The following is a 16,731-nucleotide window of genomic DNA, read 5'->3' as shown; positions in this document are numbered from 1 at the left end:
AAAAGAAGAGCTCGAAGTTCCTTACATAGAGATCAATAAAATGCATTCCTGTTCAAACTTAGTACAAGAGAGGGAGCCTATTCCACCTGATTATTTCATCAGGCAAATACAAGTATAAAACACATCCACATCTTCATCTATTTGTAATTAGAGGTATATTCTGGGCTTCCCTGGTAGTTTAGCTGGTAGAGAATCCACCTGCATTTTTGCAGGAAACCCTGATTCAAGTCCTAGTTTGGGAAGAGCCCCTGGAGGAGGGATAGTCTACTAATTGCAGTATTCTTGGGCTTCCCTGGTGGCTCAGATGGCAAAGAACCCACCTGCAATGCAGGAGACCTGGGTTCAGTCCCTGGGTTGGGATGGTCCCCTGGAGGAGAACATGACAACCCACTCTAGTTTTCTTGTCTGGAGAATCCCCATGGGCAGAGAAGCCTGGCGGGCTACAATCCCTGGGGTTGCAAAGAGTCAGACATGACTGAGCGACTAAGCACAACACAGAGGTATATTTCATAGTGAATTATAAAAACTCGGCCTACAATTTTAATTTCATATCCCCTTCTCGGTTTGTGGTGTGTAGTTTTCACTCAAATATTCCTTGTGTGTGTAAATGTAAACACAGACACATACGCCACATGTCATTATCATCATCCATGTAAGTGGTTTGGGAAAATAGGTTAAAAAAAAAAAAAAAACTATAAAATGGATCTTATAATTCCCAAACTTTCCTATACTCAGTATAGCAAGAAAAATGTGTACATTATTGGGGTTAAAAATATTCCTACTACCTCCTGGAAGCCAACCCTGAACCCTGACTTGACTAATTTCTACTCATTACTCAAGAAGCGTCTCTGGAGTTATCACCTCCAGGAAGTTTTTCATCTACCTAGATCTCGAGCCATAGTTACAGTCCCTGCCCTGTAGCCAGTGGAGTTGGTCATGACCCTGACTATTCCCTGCTGTAACCTGTGAGCTTCCTGAGACTAGATACTGTCTTATCTCTGAAGCTCCAGCACCTACCACAGCACCTGGTATATAATAATACCACTAAAAATGATTATAGAATAAATACGAAAATACACCACCTGTCTGAACAGTAGGAAGCAATTTTGCAAAGATGATTGAAACCAAAAATCTAGTTGTAGAACTTGAACTATGAAATCATACATACACTGAAGTGAATGATCTCTTTTGTACGCTGTTCAAATATCAACCTCAGTCTTGTTCATTTGAAAAAGGAAAATTGGCATGACTATTAAGCAGTATACTCTTAAAGTATTTTTAAACTGATACTGTCACCATACACATCTGCATTAGTAAAAGATGTAAGGGAAGAGCTCCATAAGTGAAAAAAACACATTTTTAAACATTATTATCCTTTTAATTTAGAAAATATTAGAAAAATTAAGCCTTCTGCAGAAACCAGCTGAAACTGTTTCACTCTGGATTCTTTGACCTAGATTGAATCTTACCTCATTGAGAGTTTTAAGATGTACAATCTTGGCCAAATGTAGTCTGAACTCCAATGTAGAATTACCCAAGTGATTTTTTTTTTTTTTGACATGGATCAGTTTTTTTGTAAGCCTTTTATTGAATTTGTTACAATATTGTTTCTGTTTCATGTTTTGGTTTTTTGGGCCCTGAGGCATGTGGAATTTTAGCTCCCCAACCAGGGATCGAACCCACATCTTCTGCATTAGAAGGCAAAGTCCCAATCACTAGACCCCCAGGGAAATCTCTTCCAAAGTGATCTTAATATTAACCAGAAATTAGAAGAATTTTTGATCATTAATGAAAAGCACACAAGAATAAGAGCCTATGGGCTATGGAAGAAGGGCGAGATGGTTAACAGAATAGGATGAGATGCTAAGATTCTATTCATCTTCCAAGCTTTTGAGATTAGCTTTTCACAGTATCCAAGACAAGGGCATCACTTCAGTGTCCACCAATGGGTGAATGGATAAAAAAAAAATGTGGTCTCTACACACAATGAATTATTATTCAGCCTTAAAACAGAAGGAAAGCCTGCCATTTGCAACAACACAGAAGAACCTAGAGGACGTTATGTTAAATGAAATAAGCCAGTCACAGAAAGACAAATGCAGCTTGGCACCACCTTTTGTGAAATTCGCAATAGTCAAATTCATAGAAGTAGAACAGTGGTTATCAGGGGACAAAAGGATCAGAACTAGGAAGGTATTAGTCAAGGGGTACAGAGTTCCAGTTACATGAGATAAATAAACTTTACTGGGTACAGTAGCATAGAGCCCATCATTAACAGCATCGTGTTGTATAGTTAAATATTTGTTAAGAGCGCAGATCTTATGTTGTCTTCTTGTCACACAATAATAGTACATAATGAGAATGGGGTGGGAGGAAATTTTTAGAGTGGATGCATATGTTTATGGCATTGTTGCATGATGGTTCATGAAAGTACCTCTCCAAACTCAAGTTTTTTTTTTTTAAGAAAAGAGACTTCAACAGACACAAACACATAAATACACATAAACAAGAACATGCCTTTTCCCTCCCTGTTTATGAGAGTCCATGTTACTCAGTTTTGAGATCTAGTGTCTAGTCTCACAAAACTGCAGCATTCCTAAAGTTCAAGTCTACATCACAAGAGAAAGAAAACAGATGGAAATTTGTCTGCTGTCTTGGCTGCTATTTTGTTATTGATGTATCTGCTAAATGTCCCCACCTCAATGGAGAGATTAGAGATGACTAGAATCTGACCCATCTAAGGGATGGAGTCAGAACTTGGGGGCATGGAGGGGGCTGCAGAAGACCATGACTTCCCCAGAGAAAGGGAGGCAGTAGCAGGGGCTGGATGCAATGAAGCCTGTGGGCTATACAACAAAATGTCCCCTAGATCAGGGGTTCCCAACCTCCAGGATCTCATGTCTGATGATCTGAGGTAGAGCTGATCATTTCTACTGTTAGAGATGTAACAATAATAGAAATAAAGTGCACACTAAATGTGACCCATTTGAATCATCCCCAAACCATCGCCTCACTCCTATTCACAGAAAATTAATTGTCTTCCATGAAACCGGTCCCTGGTGCCAAAAAATTGGGGACCACTGCCCAAGAGCAGTTCACAGCAGGCTGCACTCAGGTCCTCAGTACCTACTTATTTAGAGACCCTGCAAAAATATACACAGACTTTCTTACGCATCTAGTCCATGTGTGAGGAGAGAGAAACCTGGATGTAATCAGATTTAGCTGAACTGGGTTTATGGGAAAGAAGGCCTAAATCCTGACTTATTGGCAGAGGAATTTGTCCTCCAGAATTTGAACTCTTATCCCTGAGCTAAAACAGAGCAAATGCCCAGCCTCTCACACCTTCTGACTCTGAAAATGCTGCTCTTCCTCTTTTCTCTCTCGCTACGCCCGCTTGCCTTCCTTTTGGCCTCCTCCGACACCACCACATACACTTGCGTGCATGCTCAGTTGCTTCAGTCATGTCCAACTCTGCACCACCCTATGGACTGCAGTCTGCCAGGCTCCTCTGTCCATGGTATTCTCCAGGCAAGAATACTGGAGTGAGTTGCCACGCCCCTCTTCCAGAGAATCTTCCTGACTCAGGAAACGAACCTGCATCTCCTATGTCTACCTGGGTTGGCAAGTGGGCCTCATACACATACATTTTATAAAAAAGTGAATTATCTTTGTTATTTCATTGCAGGTCCCATCAAATTGCCAGAGGCCTTCCTTCAGCCTCCCTGGGATCAACAGTGTGCAGCTGGCTGAGAAAAATCCACACAAGTTTATAGAAAAATAGAAATATACCATGCTGTGTGTGTACATTTGTGTGTATACTTGTAGGCATATGTATATGTGTGTTATGTATGTATGCATATGTGTGCACATGTATAGGGCATAATCAGAAAGGAGAGAGAAGAGGGGGTCAGGAGAAAGGAACTGCCTCCATATATAAAGAACTATTGACTAGAAGGAATCAGTCCTTTCAATTACCCATCTACCCATCACCCATGGCAAACACAAAGGACAACACAATTAGAGAAGAGGGGATGCTTTTTTATCATAGAGGAGGGAGAGAGACAAAAAGCAAGCAAGCTATGAAAAATAGACCTCTACCTCAATTTTCTTAACCAAATCCAAAATGCACTGCTTATAGCATTGGCAGTTTACAATGGCAATTAACATCAATCCTAGGGTCTAATTAACCTCAATCAACAAGTCTAAGTAGGTTAATTAAATAGGATTTGGCTAAGCATGAAGCAGAAAAATACAGCTGTCTCATTTAAATATGATTTATGGAGGAAAGTCACCCCTTACCAAAGTTTTTCAATTTCTTTTTGGGCAGCAAAGTGTATTGGAGGATGGGGTGGGGTGGAGGTGTCACCCAGAACACCTCTTATGGTCTGCCTCATCTCAGATTTCCTTGGTCCAAGCCAGTCAATATTGGAGCCTGTGCCTCCAATATTCTTACCAGGTTATTCGCCTTGATCTCAATCTAATCTTCTCTAAGAAACCTGGACTCATCCCTTTGTTGTTTATTTTGCACCTACCTATCCACCCCCACTCCCTTATGTTATAAATTTCTTCAGGGCACACAGTCTATTTGATTCATCCTCATCTCCTTAAAGTCATCAAGCAAAGTGCTTTGTGAGTAGTAAGTGCCCAATTAATCGTGCTTTTAATTGGATTTTCATCAAAATATACTTTTTTCTCACCACGCCCCCAATCATAATTTGGATTCCTGGGCTTTAAGATAAAAGAGTCCAGATTCTGTGTGGGACGGAGGCATTGCAAGCTGCAGGGGCCTCTCTGGTCCTGTCTTCAGTGCCTCGTTTATGTCCCCATGATTGTTCTACCCCTATCATTCACTAGGAGATCAAGGGGGGCAATCTGGTCAATGGTGACATCAAAGGTTGTGAATATTTGACTTTCAAAAGAGCTCATCAGGGAACTTTCCTGATAGTTCAGTGGTTAAGATTTCACCTTGCAACACAGGCAGTGCAGGTTCCATCCCAGGCTGGAGAGCTAAGAACCCGTATGCCTCTCAGCCAAAAACCAAAACATAAAACAACAGAAGCAATATTGTAACAAATTCAATAAAGACTTTGAAATATGGACCACATCAAAAAAAAAAAAAAAATTAAAAGAAACAAAGAGCTAATCAGCATACACTTTAGGAACTCCATGAACAGAGCCCACTGCTATGACTTAATAAGGTCAAACTGGCCAATTCAGATTCTGCATTAGTTCTGTCATTATTGAATGTCTGCTGCCTAGTGTGTCTACGAAAAGCATTATGAATACATAATTTTTTTTCTTTTTATTGGAAGTATTTCAGGTTACATGGGCACACCTGCCTTCTCAAATAATACCCATTTTGTAGCTGACACTCTGAAAGCAAACAAAAGATCCTTCTGAGCGCTGAGCTATCAGATCACAGAAGTGACCTCAGGAATCAGTCTGCTCCGCCCCTTCATTTGACATAGGTAGAATATTCAAGCTGGTCAGGTCACGCTCCCCTGGAAACTGACCAGCCCTGAGCCCATTCTCTGCCCCTGATTCTGTTCTAGCCAGTAGAAAGCTGCTGTCACTCTAGCAGGAATAAGAGCTCAGAGTCCTCTAGGCTTGCCAGAGCTCCACTAGAGACAACTGTAGAATCCGGTTGAATTATCAGATATTATTATTTACCAGGGATAGGGGGTTCTCTGCACCCACTGGAGAGATGGAGTGTGCCACTGTGGACAGGTCCCCAGGCAGGGCCAAGGAACTATTGCAGCCACATTTTTTTTCTTTTTAAAGAATTATTCTTTGATTTCTCTTCTTTATAGGAGTATAATTGCTTTATAATGTTGTGTGTGAGGCACTTATTACTACAGTTATCTTAATGAAAAATTTCAAATATGTCATTTGCATGCTTATTTTTAGTTTGAAAACTGAGGCTCAAGAATTTTTTTCAAACCCTGATCTCTGAATCCTTTCTGTTTAACACCAGTTGAGATAGAAAATCAGATGAGTTAGAAGACCTAAGAGGACGGGGGCAGTCTTGTCTGATATGTGGGTTGACTATGTTGGTCCTCACAAGGACGCAGTTATCCTAATTATACCTGCCTCTTTGTCTCCAATATCTCACTGTCATCTGTCTGGTAACACGCACACTTGTTTTCTTGTTTGTTTTGAGCCCTGTCTAAAACTGTTTTCATCACATGGCCCTTGCACTGTTTTTCTTTGAATTCTTAGTGCCTGTCAAAGGTGGCTTCATCCTCTGGTTACTCCAGCCAGAAGCTGGTAATCCTCACATGTGATTCTGTCTCTCCTGAAAGGCCCTGTGACCTTCCTGCACAACTGCCCTGCTTAAGACCTCTCCCTAGGTCAAATATCTCCCTCCCAAAAATCAGTCTCTCCATCAAGACCAATTATTCATCTTAAGGGCTTCCCAGTGGCTCAGCAATAGAGAATCTGCCCTGCAATGCAGGAGACACGGGTTAGATCCCTGGGACAAGAAGATCCCCTGAAGGAGGGCATGGCTTTGGAGACAGATAGAAGAAATACTTTGCTTCATTGAATTTTTTATCATGCACTTGTATTATCTAATTAAAGCTTATTTAAATTTTGAAATATTAACAATTGCACTATTTAAACAGAGTGCAAAAGAATAGAGGATTATAGTCTTGGTGATTTCCATCATAAGTCCTCAGAATTTTAGAAATTTCTCCTATACCTCAGAATTATTTACAAAATCCCATCTATTTTATACGAGTCACTTTCTGTCTAGTTACTAGAAATTTGGTTTGCATAAATACTTCTACCCATAGTGAACTTAAAGGTATAACTTTTAACTCAACGTTTTTATACCAATACTAACCGGTACATTTTTTTTTTTTTTTTTTTTTTTTTTTTTAGTTGCAGGCTAATTACTTCACAACATTTCAGTGGGTTTTGTCATACATTGACATGAATCAGCCATGGAGTTACATGTATTCCCCAACCCGATACCCCCTCCCACCTCCCTCTCCACCCGATTCCTCTGGGTCTTCCTAGTGCACCAGGCCCGAGCACTCCTCTCATGCATCCCACCTGGGCTGGTGATCTGTTTCCCTATAGATAATATACATGCTGTTCTTTCAAAACATCCCACCCTCACCTTCTCCCACAGAGTTCAAAAGTCTGTTCTGTACATCTGTGTCTCTTTTTCTATTTTGCATATAGGGTTATCATTACCATCTTTCTAAATTCCATATATATGTGTTAGTATGCTGTAATGTTCTTTATCTTTCTGGCTTACTTCACTCTGTATAATGGGCTCCAGTTTCATCCATCTCATTAGAACTGATTCAAATGAATTCTTTTTAAAGGCTGAGTAATATTCCATGGTGTATATGTACCATAGCTTCCTTATCCATTCATCTGCTGATGGGCATCTAGGTTGCTTCCATGTCCTGGCTATTATAAACAGTGCTGCGATGAACACTGGGGTGCACGTGTCTCTTTCAGATCTGAATTCCTCAGTGTGTATGCTCAGAAGTGGTATTGCTAGGTCATATGGCAGTTCTATTTCCAGTTTTTTAAGAAATCTCCACACTGCTTTCCATAGTGGCTATACTAGTTTGCATTCCCACCAACAGTGTAAGAGGGCTCCCTTTTCTCCACACCCTCTCCAGCATTTATTGCTTGTAGACTTTTGGATAGCAGCCATCCTGACTGGCGTGTAATGGTACCTCATTGTGGTTTTGATTTGCATTTCTCTGATAATGAGTGATGTGCAGCATCTTTTCATGTGTTTGTTAGCCATCTGTATGTCTTCTTTGGAGAAATGTCTGTTTAGTTCTTTGGCCCATTTTTTGATTGGGTCATTTATTTTTCTGGAATTGAGCTGCAGGACTTGCTTGTATATTTTTGAGATTAATCCTTTGTCTGTTGCTTCATTTGTTATTATTTTCTCCCAATCTGAGGGCTGTCTTTTCACCTTGCTTATAGTTTCCTTTGTTGTGCAAAAGCGTTTAAGTTTCATTAGGTCCCATTTGTTTATTTTTGCTTTTATTTCCAATATTCTGGGAGGTGGGTAATAGAGGATCTTGCTGTGATTTATGTCGGAGAGTGTTTTGCCTATGTTCTCCTCTAGGAGTTTTATAGTTTCTGATCTTACATTTAGATCTTTAATCCATTTTGAGTTTATTTTTGTGTATGGTGTTAGAAAGTGTTCCAGTTTCATTCTTTTACAAGTGGTTGACCAGTTTTCCCAGCACCACTTGTTAAAGAGGTTCTCTTTTTTCCATTGTATATCCTTGCCTCTTTTGTCAAAGATAAGGTGTCCATAGGTTTGTGGATTTATCTCTGGGCTTTCTATTCTGTTCCACTGATCTATATTTCTGTCTTTGTGCCAGTACCATACTGTCTTGATGACTGTGGCTTTGTAGTAGAGTCTGAAGTCAGGCAGGTTGACTCCTCCAGTTCCATTCTTCTTTCTCAAGAGTACTTTGGCTATTTGAGGTTTTTTGTATTTCCATACAAATTGTGAAATTATTTGTTCTAGTTCTGTGAAAAATACCGTTGGTAGCTTGATAGGGATTGCATTGAATCTATAGATTGCTTTGGGTAGAATAGCCATTTTGACAATATTGATTCTTCCAATCCATGAACACGGTATGTTTCTCCATCTGTTTGTGTCCTTTTTGGTTTCTTTCATCAGTGTTTTATAGTTTTCTATGTATAGGTCTTTTGTTTCTTTAGGTAGATATACTCCTAAGTATTTTATTCTTTTTGTTGCAATGGTGAATGGTATTGTTTCCTTTATTTCTCTCTCTGTTTTTTCATTGTTAGTATATAGGAATGTAAGGGATTTCTGCGTGTTAATTTTATATCCTGCAACTTTACTATATTCATTGATTAGCTCTAGTAATTTTCTGGTAGAGTCTTTAGGGTTTTCTTTGTAGAGGATCATGTCATCTGCAAACAGCGAGAGTTTCACTTCTTCTTTTCCTATCTGGATTCCTTTTACTTCTTTTTCTGCTCTGATTGCTGTGGCCAAAACTTCCAACACTATGTTGAATAGTAGTGGTGAGAGTAGGCACCCTCGTCTTTTTCCTGATTTCAGGGGAAATGCTTTCAATTTTTCACCATTGAGGATAATGCTTGCTGTGGGTTTGTCATATATAGCTTTTATTATGTTGAGGTATGTTCCTTCTATTCCTGCTTTCTGGAAAGTTTTAATCATAAATGGGTGTTGAATTTTGTCAAAGGCTTTCTCTGCATCTATTGAGATAATCATATGGTTTTTATGTTTCAATTTGTTAATGTGGTGTATTACATTGATTGATTTGCGGATATTAAAGAATCTTTGCATTCCTGGGATAAAGCCCACTTGTCATGGTGTATGATTTTTTTAATATGTTGTTGGATTCTGTTTGCTAGAATTTTGTTAAGGATTTTTGCATCTATGTTCATCAGTGATATTGGCCTGCAGTTTTCTTTTTTTGTGGCATCTTTGTCTGGTCTTGGAATTAGGGTGATGGTGGCCTCATAGAATGAGTTTGGAAGTTTACCTTCTTCTGCAATTTTCTGGAAGAGTTTGAATAAGATAGGTATTAGCTCTTCTCTAAATTTTTGGTAGAATTCAGCTGTGAAGCCATCTGGTCCTGGGCTTTTGTTTGCTGGAAGATTTCTGATTACAGTTTCGATTTCCTTGCTTGTGATGGGTCTGTTAAGATCTTCTATTTCTTCCTGGTTCAGTTTTGGAAAGTTATACTTTTCTAAGAATTTGTCCATTTCATCCAAGTTGTCCATTTTATTGGCATAGAGCTGCTGGTAGTAGTCTCTTATGATCCTTTGTATTTCAGTGTTGTCTGTTGTGATCTCTCCATTTTCATTTCTAATTTTGTTAATTTGGTTCTTCTCTCTTTGTTTCTTAATGAGTCTTGCTAATGGTTTGTTGATTTTGTTTATTTTTTCAAAGAACCAGCTTTTAGCTTTGTTGATTTTTGCTATGGTCTCTTTAGTTTCTTTTGCATTTATTTCTGCTCTAATTTTTAAGATTTCTTTCCTTCTGCTAACCCTGGGGTTCTTCATTTCTTCCTTCTCTAATTGCTTTAGGTGTAGAGTTAGGTTATTTATTTGGCTTTTTTCTTGTTTCTTGATGTAAGCCTGTAATGCTATGAACCTTCCCCTTAGCACTGTTTTTACAGTGTCCCATAGGTTTTGGGTTGTTGTGTTTTCATTTTCATTCATTTCTATACATATTTTGATTTCTTTTTTTTCATTTCTTCTATGATTTGTTGGTTATTCAGAAGTGTGTTATTTAGCCTCCATATGTTGGAATTTTTAACAATTTTTTTCCTGTAATTGAGATCTAATCTTACTGCACTGTGGTCAGAAAAGATGACTGGAATGATTTCAATTTTTTTGAATTTTCCAAGACCAGGTTTATGACCCAGGATGTGATCTATTCTGGAGAAGTTTCTGTATGCACTTGAGAAAAAGGTGAAGTTGATTGTTTTGGGGTGAAATGTCCTATAGATATCAATTAGGTCTATCTGGTCCGTTGTGTCATTTAAGGTTTGTGTTTCCTTGTTAATTTTCTGTTTAGTTGATCTATCCATAGTTGTGAGTGGGGTATTAAAGTCTCCCACTATTATTGTGTTACTATTAATTTCCTCTTTCATACTCGTAGCGTTTGCTGTACATATTGTGGTGCTCCTATGTTGGGTGCATATATATTTATAATTGTTATATCGTCTTCTTGGATTGATCCTTTGATCATTATGTAGTGTCCTTCTTTGTCTCTTTACACATCCTTTATTTGAAAGTCAATTTTATCTGATATGAGTATTGCGACTCCTGCTTTCTTTTGGTCTCCGTTTGCGTGAAATATTTTTTTTCCAGCCCTTCACTTTTAGTCTGTATGTGTCTCGTGTTTTGAGGTGGGTCTCTTGTAGACAGCATATATAAGGGTCTTGTTTTTGTATCCATTCAACCAGTCTTTGTCTTTTGGTTGGGGCATTCAACCCATTTACATTTAAGGTAATTATTGATAGGTGTGGTCCCGTTGCCATTTACTTTGCTGTTTTGGGTTCGCGTTTATACAACCTTTCTGCATTTCCTGTCTAGAGAAGATCCTTTAGCATTTGTTGAAGAGCTGGTTTGGTGGTGCTGAATTCTCTCAGCTTTTGCTTGTCTGTAAAGCTTTTGAATTCTCCTTCATATCTGAATGAGATCCTTGCTGGGTACAGTAATCTAGGTTGTAGGTTATTCTCTTTCATTACTTTCAGTATGTCCTGCCATTCCCTTCTGGCCTGGAGGGTTTCTATTGATAGATCAGCTGTTATCCTTATGGGAATCCCTTTGTGTGTTATTTGTTGTTTCTCCCTTGCTACTTTTAATATTTGTTCTTTGTGTTTGATTTTTGTCAATTTGATTAATATGTGTCTTGGGGTGTTTCGCCTTGGGTTTATCCTGATTGGGACTCTCTGGGTTTCTTGGACTTGGGTGGCTATTTCCTTCTCCATTTTAGGGAAGTTTTCAGCTATTATCCCCTCGAGTATTTTCTCATGGCCTTTCTTTTTGTCTTCTTCTGGGACACCTATGATTCAAATGTTGGGGCATTTCGCATTGTCCCAGAGGTCCCTGAGGTTGTCCTCATTTCTTTTGATTCTTTTTCTTTTTTCCTCTCTGTTTCATTTATTTCTACCATTTTATCTTCTACCTCACTTATCCTATCTTCTATCTCTGTTATTCTACTCTTGGTTCCCTCCAGAGTGTTTTTGATCTCATTCATTGCATTATTCATTTTTAATTGACTCTTTTTTATTTCTTCTAGGTCTTTATTAAACATTTCTTGCATCTTTTCAATCTCTCTCCAGGCTATTTATCTGTAACTCCATTTTGTTTTCAAGATTTTGGATCATTTTTATTATCATTATTCTAAATTCTTTTTCAGGTAGATTCCCTATCTCCTCCTCTTTTGTTTGACTTGGTGGGCATTTTTCATGTTCCTTTACATGTTGGATATTTCTCTGCCTTTTCATCTTGTTTAGATTGTTGTGTCTGGAGTGGGCTTTCTGTATTCTGGAGGTCTATGGTTCCTTTTTATTGTGGAGGTTTTACCCAGTGGGTGGGGTTGGACGATTGGCTTGTCAAGGTTTCCTGGTTAGGGAAGCTTGCATCGGTGTTCTGGTGCATGGAACTTGATTTCTTCTCTCTCCTTTCAAAGACAATGGGTTGCTTTTCTAGGCGCCTGATGACCTCAGCTAGCGATCAGAAGTTGTTTTGTCAAGTTTGCTCTGTGTTCAGTTATTCTTTTGATGAATTTGTAGGAGATAAAGTGGTCTCCCTGTCCTATTCCTCTGCCATCTTGGCTCCTCCTCCACCAGTACATTTTTTAATGTCCTATAGGACCTGAATTTAGAGATACATGTTTGGACTTCGTTTTTGGATGTTGAAATTTATTCATTCCTTGCTTTTCAAAACATTTACATGAGTTAGTTTATTACCATCCATGTTAGAAAGTAGAAAATTGTATTTTGAACAATAAGTCAATTTCCCATTAAAATAAAGGCAGGACAATGAAAATTCTAACCAGAATCTAAAATTGGGTTTTTCTGTCAGTACCTTGAAAATTCATAGACTTGAAAATGAGCCAAACTTTTCAATAAATATTAGTTATCTGGCAAATACTCATTAAACATCCTTTACACAAAACACATCGTAGGAATTCCATGAGGAAAATGCTCGAAGATGGTTCCTCTCTCCCCCCGAAAAATGTTTACTGGGAAATGTGAGACACACATATTCATGGAAATAAGTAAGTGAAACAGAGTTCCACTTGACTAGTTTCAAGAGAATAATATGGTCAAAAAGTGGAGAGAACTGAAAATTTTCTGGCTGGGGTGTTGAGAAAATGTTTTGTTGAAGAGATAAGATTTAAGTCACTATTAAAGAATAGATATGACTTTTTGTAAAATATATGATCCAAGTATTCAAGATAATTCCAGTCGGAAATACTATACACAAGTTTATCTTGACCATGTTATCGCATTCACCTTGAAGGTCAAATTAGATCAATTACCATCTTTCATCAAATTAGATCAATCATCATCATTCATTGAATTAGATTAATCACCATCAATCATCAATTCTTAGCGAGGAATCGGGAGAGTAGCACTTTTTTCCCCTTTACCCGCCGCTCTTCCCCTCCCTGCCTTCACCTTCTTTCCTATTCTCCTATCCCCCACCTCACCCAGCAAATAACTGAGTCAACTGTAAAATTGTTATAAAAAAGAAAGAAAGAAAAATATTCAAGGAAGCTGTCTGTACACATCCTGTCATATGTCCGGCATGGACACAGAGTTAAAAGAGCAGCAATCTGGTCCATGGGACTTTCCACACCTCATTCGGCAGTGGGATTGTTACCCTGAATCTCACACAGTGATGTCAGCTCGAGTTCTTCCAAGTTCACCATGGAGAAAAACATCTTTACTTGCTGCCAGATCTTCCACGAACTCCCTGCTTCTTTTAGGGACCTTTCTTGAACAGTCCGTACTGACTTCCCATGCCCCCCAAACAGACCTGACACTGAAGCATGTAGATGTCACCTTCAAACTTCCTGTGGTTTCCAGTCCAAGGGCCTGATTGAGAGAAAGCCTTGAAGCTGGTCAGAGGGTTTGGGATACCAACAGGACATACAAATCCCTCAATTCTCAAAAATGCTGTTCTTTCCTTATCATTGTAATCCTGCATCCTGCTCTCCCAGAGAGAATACTCTTTAAGCAGATTGGTCCTAAATCCCATTGCTGCCTGTGACCAGGACCATTTCCCAAGACCTGGGCAGCTGTAGTACCCCAGGTCTCACAGCATTTCTGCCTGCAAACCAATCACATCAGCTCACCCATTATTCATGTGTTCATAGATCTCTCTAGGTGGGCACATGGTCCCTCCTTGATGAAGGGAAATTTTCAGTCCAGAAACTTTTTGGTGTTCTTTTATCCTGCCTTTGCTTGTGTATAACTTGTCTTTAACTAATGCGTGCATGTTCAGTTGCTCAGTCATGTCGGACTCTTTACGATCCTATGGACTGTAACCCACCAGGCTCCTCTGGCCCTGAAATTTTTCCAGGGAAGAATACTAGAGTGGGTTGCCACTTCCTTCTCCAGGCGGATCTTCCTGACTCAGGGATCAAACCTGCATCTCCTGCATGCCCCCAGAGATGAGATTAGAAGAAATTCAAGGAACCTTTGTTGGTTCCTGTCCTTAAAAACCTCCTGCCTTAAAAAGGCAGGGAGATTCTTTACCACTGAGTCACCTGGAAAGTCAAAGTCATCACCACCTATCTATAACGGTTAATGCAGAAGATGTTTTATTCAGAATTACATCTGATACTGGTGATGATTCTCAAACTAGCTGTCTTTGATTGTTTCAACACTAACACCCCTTAGTTACTGATCCTGGCACAAGGGGTGATGGTGAACAGGGATACTAAAAAGAGTTGAGTGAGAAATACTGGGATTCTGCCCTTCCCATCACCCTTTTATGTTCAGATCCCCAAAGAAAGGCTCTCACATAGAATCTAGAGACTGGAGGGCTCCTTTCTTACCATCTGGCCTTGAAACTCACACCCCAAAACGTGTCCTTTCTGCTGACACAGACAGGTCCTCTCTTTTACCTCCAAATCCCAATTTTGCCATCAGGAAGTGACTGGTCACAGCTACAAGCAGCATTTACAGGCATCCAAGCCTACTCTCAGGAAGCAAGAGCAAGATGGGTTTGCAAAGAGGGGCCAAGCCTGGTGACCTCCAACAAAGAGAAGGAGGCAGAAGGATCTATGCCCTTTTAAGCATGGTGATCTTGTCTACTCGTGAAGTAACCAGCCAGGATCTGGAAATGTGACCAGTTAATCAGTGACCCTCACAGTTGGAAAACAGCAGGGGACAGGGGCAGGAAGAGACAGACTTGCAAGTTTTCTCTCCTTCTTACAACATGTGGTAAGTGAGTAGTTCCTTCCTAAGAAAGCACAAGCTTTTTGAGAACAGGAGTCAGAAATTGTTCCTTGAATTTCTTTGAATCTCATCTCTGGGGCCTGGCTATGAAAGCACACACTGATCAATCAGATTTGACCAGCCTGTGGTCTGATTGACATCATCCTGACACCCACCCAAAACCTTCCTCATCTCCGCTTCTCCTTCCTTGTGTCCAGGTTTCCTGTGCTGATTCTGCAGGATAGTCTTGGGGGGAAGGAGACTTCCTGAACGCAAGTTGGCACCTAACCAGTGTCTTCTCCAGGCTCCTGCCTGCCAAACCATAAACCATCTGCTGCTCAGGGGACCTGACATGATAATCTCCCATTACCTTCAAGGAACAAATGCATGCAAGGAAAATGTAATGGGCCAACAATTTTAGATAACCTTGAGTTTAAAAATTGCAACAATAAAACCATGTGAGTGTTGTATGAAAGGAGAGAAGGTTAGCACTCCTTTAACAAGGATGGAATAGGCTCTTGGGCCTGACAATACACATATGTTAAGGCATTGCCTCCTACTTTGTGGCATCTAACCACTGTTTTTTTAAAAATTATGGTTGATTTGCATTGTTGTATGGCAGAAATCAGCACAACATTGTAAAAAGAAATTTTAAGAATTTTAATAAAAAGACAAATAAAAGTAAATAAAAAACGTATGAAGACAAAGCAGCAATCATCAATCTGCCTAAAATGATCATAAGCGTAAATTATTTAGCTGTTGTGGAGAGGCGGCTCATTGGTGGGCAGAGAGCTGTGCTCTGGTTCTGACTCATCCACTAAGTAGCTGTCTGATCTCAGCAACTTGGTCCACTGGGAGATGGTGAAGAACAGGGAAGCCTGCCATGCTGTAGTCCGTGGGGTCGAAAAGAGTCAGTCACAACTGTGTGACTGAACAAGGGCAGGCAAGCTTCCACCTCCTCATCTGCAAATGAAGAGGTACAAAGTCTGAGGTCACTTTCAACCTCGTAAATTTACTAACTTTGGAAGCATTCAACTCTCTTTGCTGAAAGTTCAATAAAATGATTTATTTGGTGAATTTCAATATTTCTAAATGTAAACACATTTTTCAATAGTCCTGCCTACCAGGACCAAACATGTTATTCATTAAGTTAAAGACATTCGAAGTCTACACAGGACAATTGCATATGAATAATCTTCATTTATTTCTTTTCCTTTTTATTTATTTAAAGATTTTTTTGAATGTGGATCACCTTTAAAGTCTTTATTGTATATGTTACAATATTGCTTCTGTTTAGGTTTTGGTTTTTTGGCCACAAAGCAAGTGGGATCCCCAACCAGGGATCAAACCCACACCTTCTGCATTGGCAAAATCTTAACTCCTGGACCACCAGGGAAGTCCCTCTTTTCCTTTTTAGAAATTAAAAAAAAACCTAGTGGTGGGAAACACTGGTAATGGGGATTCTGAGATCAATGCCAATAACAGCACTATGATTCCAACTGTGACCTTAAGTCACCCGAAAGTCACGTAGGCTGCTCACGGGAGAACAAAAGAAGTTTTACCTATTTCACGCGGGAATGGATATTCACAAAAATGTACACATGTGAGCTTTTGCAGTTCTACTACTGGTGAAGTTATTTAATACATTTAATCTACTGTGTTAATTTGGAGGAAGTCTGACAAATATGTTGTGCAATATGTCATTGGAGAGCTTGGTTTGGGTAAGGGACTTTTTAAGTGTTATACCAGCAAAGAGTAAAGTCATTATGTTTTCTCCCAAAGAACT

The 16,731-nt window shown here is 39.4% G+C and overlaps 1 non-coding gene across 1 annotated transcript; it reads left to right on the top strand.

Moving 5' to 3' along the window:
- The first annotated feature begins 15,407 nt into the window (after window positions 1–15,407).
- On the top strand, window positions 15,408–15,531 carry LOC136162346 (U6atac minor spliceosomal RNA). The gene has a single exon (XR_010662146.1). It is a non-coding gene; the product is annotated as a U6atac minor spliceosomal RNA (small nuclear RNA).
- Window positions 15,532–16,731: the final 1,200 nt, after the last annotated feature.

Source organism: Muntiacus reevesi, chromosome 2 (assembly GCF_963930625.1).
Source record: "Muntiacus reevesi chromosome 2, mMunRee1.1, whole genome shotgun sequence".
Taxonomy (NCBI): Eukaryota; Metazoa; Chordata; class Mammalia; order Artiodactyla; family Cervidae; genus Muntiacus; species Muntiacus reevesi.
Note: the sequence above shows the minus strand (reverse complement) of the source record. Positions and strands in the feature narration are given on the sequence as shown.